Below are 8,700 nucleotides of genomic sequence, written 5' to 3'. Positions count from 1 at the left end.
CGCAGCGCGGGGGCTTTGCGTGATTTCAAGGGAACACCCAGCCTAGCACCGCGTTTCGCTTCTTCCAGCCGCCCCGCTCTAGCAGACTCTCCTGGCTTTGAGGTTATAAGCGTAACCACTTTGAACTTAAATAAATAAATAAATAAATAAAAACAGCCTCGGGAGGATTTTCGCGGGGCAGCCTGCCCGGTGCGTGGGCAGCCGGCGGCGCGGGTGGGTGCGGTTGTCCCGCGGCTGCACCTGCCCGGCGGGGAGGGAGCGCCCGGGGCTACCGGTGCTGCCAGCGCTTCCTGGGGCAGTTTCAAACTGGTTTGGTTAAACTGAGAACGTGAACTGCAACGGAGCAGCCGGTTCCCCACTCGGCTGAGCCACGCTAAACGCCGCTGCCGCGCCCCCCCACGCCCCGTGGGACCCCCGCGGCGGGCGAGCCAGGCGGCTCCGTGTCCCCCCCCCGGGCCCTCCCGGCGGCCGAGCATCCCGGGGCGGGGCGGGTGGCTGCCGGTGCCGCCCCTTCTCCCGCTTCCTCCTCCTCCTCCCCCGCCCCCCCCCCCGGCCCCGGCCGGAGCCCCGCCGCTCCCCGGCTGCATCCCCGGCGTGCGGGAGGGGCCCGAGGGACGGCGGAGCAAGTGAGCGGGCTGGGGACCCTTCTTCCCCCATCTCCTCCCCCCCCTTATCCCCTTTCTCCCCCATCTCCTGCCCCCTTTCTCCCCCCCATCTTCTTCCTTTCTCCCCTTTCTCCCCCATCTCCTCCCCCCGTATCCCCCCCCGCGAGTTCCCTCCGCCTCGCCCGCGGCTGGTGCAGCGCAGGGCTGTGCTGCGGGAGCCCGGGAGTTGCAAAACATCTCCTTGGCTATGCAGCACGCTCCCCCCCCGACCCCCCTTCCCTTTTCCCCTCACACTTGGAGTGGCTAATTGGGTAGGAACACGCTCGCTGCAGGGTGGGATTACTTCATGCTCTTGCAATGCTGTTTTGCTGTTCGCTTTCAGTGCTTTTGCGTGAAAAGAGCCTGCCGGGCGGTCAGGGGCGGGCGCAGGCCCTTGCTGTGTTGCCAGCGCCTTTTTTTTTTTTTTTCCTACCAGATCTTCACTTTTTCAGGGAGGTTTCGTTGTCTCTGTGCCTGCGTTGGCTGCAGAGGAGGTTTGCTCTTTGGAACGGGCTCAGCTGCTCCTGCAGTAATCCCGGCACATCGCTGTGTGCCCTGATGCGTCCTCATCTGGCAGGTGAATTCCGTCGTGAGGGCTTTTTTTCTTGGGCTCCAAGGAGATTTCTATAGAAGATGTGAGCTCCAGTGAGATGATGATGGGCTGTTTTCTTCCCAGCCTGCCCGCTGGTGGCCTGGCTCCCGCAGCCACGGCCCGTCACGGTGTGGAGCAGCTCTGAGCTCTGCCCAGTCCCCCCTCACAGGTTATTTTCCTTTTCTGTTGCTGAAAGTTGGATTTTCTCAGGTTTGTCCGAGAATGGGCGAACAAGGGAAGTTCTCGTATAGGCGGCGTTGAAGTTCAGCCAGCCAAACCAGCAGAAACGGCTCTCCTCAGAACACCGTACATCTGGATGTGCTTCTTGAACCCGAGTATGAAGTTACGTGTCTTTTTAAAGAAAAAAGACTGAGGTGGCGAGTCCTGGCTGTTGGTTCCTTTAGGCCGGGAGTCAGCAGGATGCTTAAACGTGGGGATGAGCAGCCCGGGGCTGGTCCTCGGCTGGGCTGGATGCGTGTTTGCCTTTCTGAAAAGGGTGCAAGCAAAGGACTGGTGTGTGTGTGTCCCACGCTCAGCTTTCCTGCGTGGTCCCCTTCCAAAGGGGATGCAGAGCGTGGTGCTGGGGAGCAGCTCACTTATCCTCGCTGTCTTTCCCCTGCAGGTACCTTTTCTTGACAATTACAGCAGTAAAATAGGGAGGGAGCTATTTGTCTTCCTTCTTTATTGTAAATATTTTATCTGTCAAACAGTAACCCTAGAAATAATTAAAACCAGGGAAAGCTGCTTTGTACATCTTAAGCCTGGGCTTCCCCTGATGGTATCATCCTCCGGGGTGCGGCCGTTCTGCTTGACTTCCCTGAATTAATTTCATTGTGGTGCTGAGAACTCCCATGTGGTCCCTGGAAGTCATCCTGCATTTTGAGGAGTTTTGTACTTGCTGGGTAGCTGCTTTTCCTCCCCAAAAGGCAGTGCTGTTATGTGGGAAATTTCCCATCCTGTCCCTGGGACCTGAAACTTGACCTTTGCAGCTTTCGCCCCCCCAAAGGTGATCTTGGTTGATACATGTATTTTTTTTTAAAGTTACTTGTCTCATCTACAGTTACGAAAACTTGTTATTTCTCATAATAGTTGCATGAATTAGTTTATGTCCTTCCTCCTCCCCTTCTGCTAAGCAAAAATCCACATCTGCTTTGATGCTGACAAGACTTGTCCAAGTGCTTCCCAGAGCCAGGGCACCTACGGTCCATTTGTGTTTGCACACTGGAGCCGTGTCAGGCCGGGCTGCTGGAGGTGTAGGGAAGGCAAATCCTTTTGGTGAGGATGCCGCGGAAGAGCCAGAGCCTCTGCAAGGAAGGGGGTGCTGTCTTGGTGTCTCTTCCTGGAGAAGAGCTTTTTTTGGGATGAGGCATCCCCTGCCCTCTGCGGTGCAAGGAGCCGTCAGAAGGGTCTCAGTGACATCTGCTGTGATGTTAGTGGGGAGCAGGTTGCACTTTTGGTGTTCGTCTGGGTGAGAACTTGAGTGCTGACGTGTACCCTGTGCTCCTACAAGATAATTAAATCAGTGGTCAGAAAGGGTGAGGTGTTCTCCTCAGAGTGGCAGTCATTACAGCAGTGGGTCTTAATTATCAGGTCTTTACCTCCAGTGACTTGCAACTTGAGAGCAAACACTCTTCTTGTTAGCTTTAGGGATTTAAATTTTTCAAGAGGGCAAATGATTGTCATTTGCTCCGAGCTCAGCGACAGTAATTCTCGTTTCTTGCCTTCCACGTCTCGGCTTCGCAGGGGTTGGGAACTGCAGGGGAGCCGTGCGGGGCGGGGGCTGGCAGCCCACGCTGCTCCGCTCCCCTCCGAGCGCTGGAAGTCCCTGTGTCTGCAGCCAGCAGCAGCGTGGCTGGGGAAGCCTGGGCAGCGCTTGGAGTACAACTGCAGGGGACGTCGCTTGTGGTGGGGAGCCGAGCCAAAGGGTAAGCGAGAGCCCCGTCTGCCCTGGCTCCCGGCCGCGGGAGCTGGCGAGGGCACGGGGATGCCCTTTGGTGCCCGGCTTCTCTCCAGCTGCCGTGGCGCTGGGGGCACGGCCGCAGCCGCTGTTTGCGGGGGGCCTGTCTGGCTCCCAGAAGCAGAAATGTGCGTTGGCTGCTTCACCAGCCCTGGGCTGAGCTCAGTGTGGCGGCGAGGGCTGGGGGGGCTGAGCTCAGCTCAGAGTGGAGTTTCTCCTTGCAGCCTGCATCCTCTCCAGGCTGTTCTTGCCCTTTCCTCCTGACTTGTTTCGAGTCTCTCCCTGCTTGTCGAGATGGTAAGTGACATCTTTGTGGTCAGCTGTGGCAGGCGAGGGATGCTGTGTGAAATGCCACAGCCTGTTTGCTGAGGGCTGCGGGCCCTTAAGCAGGCAGGGACAAGTCTCAGCCCCCGCGGCTCCTCACCCCGGGCAGCCCCGCGACCCTGCTGCTTTCCTGCACCCCCGTGCCTGTCTGCCCAGCAAATGCTGCTGGAGCCTCCTGCTATTTTATGCGGTTGTCTCAAAGCCCCACACAGGGATCTCTGTGTTCTTAGGTCAGAATGAGAGTGTGTGGGCCAAATCGTGCCCTCCCACTGAGAGCTAGGGCACGCTTGCTTTTTTTGGGGATGCCAAAAGGTACGAGGAAAGGCCGTGCAGCTGGAGGCTGCGCAGAGCTGGGGACAGCAGTGCCTTTCCAGTGGCGCTGAATTGTCCAGGCAGAGTTACAGGGTGGGCTGGGTGCTGCTGCTCAGGTGGAACCAGTTCCTTGGTCTCTCCTCGCCTTTGGCTGCTGGGCAGGGTGGGAGAGGGACCCCTGCGGCTGGGGCCATCCGACTGCCTTGCTGCTCCTCTTCCTCCCTGAAGGAAGGGCTGGCAGCGCGCCTGGGTGCTGCGATGCTGGTCAAGCAACGCTTTGCTCAGCCACATGTTGTCACCAAGGGCAGGGGATAGGATGCGGCTGGCTGGGATCACCCCGTGGGTGACCTTGCTCCGGGACGGTGCCTGTAGGAAGGCAGCGCAAGAGCACAGGCCCCCTCTCTGGGGAGCGAGGGTCCGCTCTGCCAGGCTGACCCGCAGGCACAGGGAGGGACTGTACCACCGATGATCTCATGCTTGGGTCCCCTTCGGAGCGACGGTGGCCGTTCAGTGGTACCGGATGTGTGCAGCCCGACCGGGCGATGCTGAGAGTCGCCCGCTGGCGCTCGCAGCCCTGGGCGAGCGGGTCTGGCCCAGCTTGCTGTAGGTGGAGCGTTTGCGCTTGAGAGCCCAGGCTTTCAGAGCTTTAGTAGGAAGTTATTTCTTGTGATAAATTGATGGCTTCATTTTTTTGACCTTTGAAAGCTTTCCACGTGTTAGCTACATGTAGGAAATGTAATTTTCCATGCTGAGAAATGATGAGTGCTAGCTCTGAAGCAGAATGACCGACGTGATCTTTTTTTGGCTGTCTGGCAGAGCTCATTCAGTGTGAAGCAAGGTCTGGGTCCCGGGCTGAGATCCTCTCCTTCAGAGCGTCGGTATCTGCGCGACAGCGGAGTTGGAAAGGGGAACCGGGTGGATTTAGTAGAATTGTTTTCTTTTGACGGCTGTGAAGCTCACGGAGAGACGTGAAGGCAGAAGGGCTTCCAGACTTACAGGAGGATTTCAGTGACTGAAAAGTGGCTTGAGGGCAAGAATGAAATGCTAAAATGGTGGCGACTGAGGACTGGTTGGTGAGGAGCCCCTTGGTCCCTGGGCCGCTCTGATGCCGTCCGTTCCCGCTGGCCGCTGGGGTCTGGTCCTGCCGGGCTGACCAGTGTGCTGGCAGACGCAGCATTGCACTGCGCGCATCGATGTCGCTGTCACCGAGCTGTCGTCTCTTCCCTTACTGTTCCCCTGGCTTCCAGGGGGCGTAGTGCCTGTGCTGGCCCTGTTCGGGGTGCTTTGGGGCTGGCCCTCTCCCAAGTGAGAGGCAGCGAGCTGCCTGTCCTAAGGCCTTGTCCCTGTTCCCCCTGCAGCTGCCGTGGGTCGCAGAGCACCCGGACAAACACCTGGTGCGTGCCTGTAAGTCACTGCCATGCCAGTACCCAGCCCGGATCTGGGCACAGGCAGTATAAAACCCCGTGCTTGCTCTGTTTTAATTTACAGGAGGTGTCCGGGGTTGACATCGCCCCGTACAGTGCTGCAGGCTCTGCCGTGGTAGAGGACGGCTCTGCCTCTCGGAGCTGCCTGCAAGGGGTAAGAGCCGGGCGGGTCGGCTGCCTGTCACGTACTCAGTGTTCGGTAGAGTGCTAGGAGCGTACGCATATGGACAGAGACCCTAGAAATCCAACTGAGGTATTTGTTCTTCTTTCACTTGCAAGCTTCCCTCCTTACCGTTTATTGGTGTGTCATTAAACTAGGAAGAGTACAGTTGCCCTCTGGCTGTGCTTGAGCTTCTTAGATTTGGCCTCCTCTTTTCCCTGCTATTTTGTTTCAAAACCATCCCTTTTTGACAGTGCAGAGGGGAAATGGGACCAATGTCTTCCTTAAATGCATGTTTGCCTCCTAAGCTGAATATACCAGTACTGTTGTTGACCTGTGCTTCAGATGTGGCTGGGAACTGCGCGGCGCGTGCACGCGACACGTCCCCGTAACTTCACAGCAGCTGCGGACGTTCGGGCTGCCCTACTGCGTGCAGCCCTGCAATGCCACGCGTGTTTGCTTGGAGTCGCTGGGCCCCAGACGTGCCTGTAGCCTGTGGGGACCAGAGTCATCTCCTTTTGTGCAGGCTCTTCCTCATCTGTGAGATGGAGAGAGCTGTTTTTTCCCAGATCCCCAAGAGCAGAGCTCTAAGACCTTGTTAATTAGTGATTAGCAAGTGCTGGGAGGCTTTTGGCTGCAGGGCAGAGGGAAGGGTGGGAAGGGGTTATGTGGCAGCAGAATCTTGAGCTCTTTTTGTCCCTGTTGTTGTAAGCAGGGAGGAAACCCTCAGCTTGGCCTTCAGGGGTGACCCATGCTGTGACTGTGCCACAGTGGTGGTCGGCTCGCCTCGGCAGTGCCGGGTGGGTTAAATGGAGCACTGGCTGCAGGTGGTGCTGCCTGAGGAGTGTTTTACCCTCCCTGTGCCGCGGCCTGCTTCCCAATCTGCCGGCTGCTGCCCGCTGGGATCCCAGCCCCTCTCCCTCCTGAGCAGCAGGAGCTGTGTTCCAGCCCTTGGGGTGTCACTCGGGGAGTCTTCCCTCTGCTTTGTCCCTGAAACCTGACAGACCCTACCTTCTCCTTCCCAGGCGCGAGCAGAGACGCTTTTGCTGGGGCAGCTCGTTCCCCGGGCTCTGGAGCTGGTACGTGCTGAGCGAACACGAGTGTACTCCTGTTTGGGACTCCCGGCGGCATCTGCGTGTTACGCTGAGGTGAGATTACCATGTTAAGTACACTAATGATTACCATGGTAGGTGCACTAATCCTCCCAAAGGGGAAGACGTAACCCGGGAAGGCGGCTCTTCGTGGAAGTAATCAGGAAGGATCCTTGCCGGCGTGATCCCTCGTGCAGGAGGTTGGGACTGGCTCGGGGGCAGCTGGTAGCTCTGTTTCATGGCTGATGTCTGTTGAGAGGGGAGGTGTGAGGGAGCTTTAGGGAGCTGCTGGTTGGCTCCACAGGGTTTTTCTGGGGGTTAATAACTACGATGTGAAATGTCACAGGATAGCGAAACCTCTAACTGCTACGAGGCTTCACAGTGAGTCTGGATGCCCAAAGCTCTTCATTCAAAAGGAGGAGATGAGCTGTGGGCTTGTGATTAGGGAGGAAACCTGCTGTGCAGGTCTGGCAGGGACCTGCCTTGGCTGGGGCATACCTGCTTGTTGTCCTGGTGCCTGCTTTGAAGAGGCAGGGGGAAGGCTGCCCCGCACCCCCGGCACCTCAGGCTATTGTTTCTGGCTGGGCCGGTGGCGTTTCTCCATGCTCACAGCATGGGATGCAGATTGCTTCCCAGGGAGCAGCGCTCTGGATACACGGACGCTGCCTTGGGTTTCCTCCCGTGCCGAATGGGTTTGTAGGAATGTACTGAGCTTCTTTGTCAAACAGCTTGAGACCTAATGAAAGACATCATTGCGTAAGAGAAAAATATTGTTAGCGAGTTACTCACATCGTTAACGAGGTCAGATCATTGCCTTGTAACAAAATTAGTTTGTTTTGCTTTAATCAGTTTTAGTAGCTAGAGTGCTCAGTAATTACTCATGTCCTTGTGAAAGAGATGGGACAGCGTGAGCATAGCCGCTGGCAGACTTCTCTGACTGAAATTAATTGTGCAGATTATTTTGGGAAGGCATCTTTCCAGATACACGGTGCCCCTGGAGTGATGATGGCAGAACCCAGCCTCAGCCAGGAACAGTGGTGGTCCGTAGCACGGCTCCGCTGTGAAGAGCTGTCCTTAGGGGTGTTCAGAGAAGCATTAGCAGTGGAAATGTCTTTGGATTCTGCTGCTGCTTTCTTCATTTTTGTGATCCCGTTTGAGATGCACCATGCTAGGTGTCTCTCCAAACTCTTCCTTTCTTCAATCTCTGTAAATTGTTAAGACCCCAGGGGCTGTCAAATACATCTGCTCTCCGAAACAGAAAACATCCTCTACTATCTTTTTTTTTTTTGTTTGTTTGTTGTTTTTTTTTCTGTTGTCAGTGGTGTATTCTCTGAGAAGGCAGCCTGTTGTGGCCAGGACAGACGAGCAGAGCTGAGTGCAGCTGGACAGGACAGAGTGCTGAGTGCCGCTGCCCTCCTTGCGCTGTGGTGGTGACTTGACCCAGGAGAAATGACTGTCAGCGGGCCGTGCTTTTCCTTAGGGATGCGATGCAGGTGGCTGCCTGGTGTGCTAGGCGGGAGAGGCTCATGCATGTGCCGTTGCACATCCAGTTGCTGCGTGGCAAGAGGAGAGCTGCGATGATGGGCAGCAGCAGGCGGCACCTTCTCGTGTGCCTTGCTCAGGGGAGCGAGGAGAGGGCTGCAGGAACGCAGGAGCTACGTGCTCTTGGTGTCTCTTGGTAGACCCGTACCTGTAAATTGAGTCAGTGTAGCGTCTAATCAGAAGTCAGGCTGAACTCCACCATCCCACACGTGCTGGAGATGAGTGGTGGTTGCTCAGTGTCTGCCTGGCAGCTCCCCTGCAGCGGGGCGGAGGGAGAGCAGAGCTGCGGCACCGCGGAGCCAGTGCGGGAATCAGCTCTTGCCGGCGCTGTGGCCTCCACTTCCTTGTGCTCTCCCGTGAAAGAACCTGGGTCGGGCTCTTAGAGTGCACGCAGCTCAGCAGCTTATGTTGAAGTTTTCCTTTTCTGTGAGATGTTTTCTGCAAAAGGCCAAGTCCATGCTGGAGCCACTTAATCCACTTGCTGACTTCAGCTAAAACATTACTAATTCTATACTTTCCAGTTCCTTCCTGGTGTTCCCTTCTGGCTCTGTTCAGATGTATTTTTTCCCCCTGAAGTTGAGCGATGGTGGGTAGTGTCTCTCTCTTGGAGGGGTGGCAGGTGTGTTGGAATGGAGGCAGTCTGCGGGCTGCTGG

At 56.7% G+C, this 8,700-nt stretch overlaps 1 protein-coding gene across 3 annotated transcripts in view; it reads left to right on the top strand.

Annotated features, from left to right (window-relative positions):
* The first annotated feature begins 594 nt into the window (after nucleotides 1-594).
* The window catches only part of LOC104474960 (ankyrin repeat and fibronectin type-III domain-containing protein 1), a 233,196-nt gene continuing 225,090 nt past the window's right edge, over nucleotides 595-8,700 (top strand). For 2 of the 3 annotated variants that reach the window (XM_086759443.1, XM_086759441.1), the window contains exons 1-2: nucleotides 1,084-1,221; nucleotides 6,439-6,561. The gene's annotated coding sequence lies outside the window, so the exon portion shown is untranslated. Of the gene's footprint in view, nucleotides 627-1,083; nucleotides 1,222-6,438; nucleotides 6,562-8,700 lie in introns of those variants that run through there. The other variant, XM_086759449.1, reaches the window with a different exon arrangement.

Source organism: Chlamydotis macqueenii, chromosome 15 (assembly GCF_036417535.1).
Source record: "Chlamydotis macqueenii isolate bChlMac1 chromosome 15, bChlMac1.mat, whole genome shotgun sequence".
NCBI lineage: Eukaryota > Metazoa > Chordata > Aves > Otidiformes > Otididae > Chlamydotis > Chlamydotis macqueenii.
The sequence above is the reverse complement of the archived record's forward strand: the minus strand, read 5'-3'. Positions and strand labels throughout refer to the sequence as shown.